The following is a 1,198-nucleotide window of genomic DNA, read 5'->3' as shown; positions in this document are numbered from 1 at the left end:
CTTGTCTCCATCTCCTTGACTCATTCTTCATTTTGATTATTATATATCCCTTTAAGTATTTTGCTTTAATTTTCACATATTTCTCACTAAAAATATACTAGAAATATATTTCTAAGTTAAATAAATTTGAGAAAAACATTGTTTATCAATTTTAATTGAATATATATATATAACTTCAAATTAAACAAAAATATTTATACCAAGCCAACATTAGTTGTTTATGATTTAATTTGAACGCAATTTGCATGTAACTTTCAGTTTCACATCAATCTTCATTAACAGGAATGTGATTGATCTATGCATGTCATGAGATATCTGTGCAGTGTCTATTTGTCCAAATTATTTTTTTTTTATGCCAGACATGTTCAAGATTCCAACATTATTTGATAGGACTGAAATTGAGCATGAATAAGACTTGGTATAAATAAAGAAGAAGACTTCTAACTAAATTTTAAAGGGGTTTGGTGTTGAAAATGAAATGTAATATAGTAGTAATTTTAAGTTTAACGATGGTGTTTTGATATTTTTGGTGATTATGGGACCATTGGTTATAGTATGAGTTATTATTTGTCATTAAAAGAAAATAATGTTAAACGTTAGAATAAGTTATGAAAAATATAATTGTGGTTTATTAAAAAATGTTATATAATTGTGGTTATGAAATTTTGTCATTACTAAATAATGGAAAGAAGTTGTGAAAAATAATAGCCAATGAGTTATAGCTCAAATGGCATAGTCTCCCCACACTCAATTAAAAAGTTGTGGGTTCGAGTTTTCTATCTTTGGTAAAAAAAAAAGTTGTAAAAGATAATAATATAAAATGAGTTTAGTTTTAATACATTGACATCGATGACAATGTAAAATACACAGATATTTAATCACATCAGTTTTTTTAGTAATTATTCACGTAATCAATATAAAAAGTAATTATTTTTATTGGCGTAGATTATGCGATTGAATACACGTGTAAAATTGCTTTACATTGTCATTATATCAAAGTTACATTTTTATAAAATATGTTGCATTTCTTTTATATTCTCAAAATTAAACTATCCTATGTAATTTAAAGTTTGTAATATAGCAAAAATTCTTTTGCCTTTAAGTATTTCTCACACTGCTAGCTCTTCCATTTTCAATATTCTTCTTCCACTCTATAAGTTATATATAACAATAGTTTTTTTATTATTTCATGCACTAC

This window comes from Arachis ipaensis, chromosome B06 (genome assembly GCF_000816755.2).
Source record: "Arachis ipaensis cultivar K30076 chromosome B06, Araip1.1, whole genome shotgun sequence".
NCBI lineage: Eukaryota > Viridiplantae > Streptophyta > Magnoliopsida > Fabales > Fabaceae > Arachis > Arachis ipaensis.
This window is presented reverse-complemented; position numbering follows the sequence as displayed.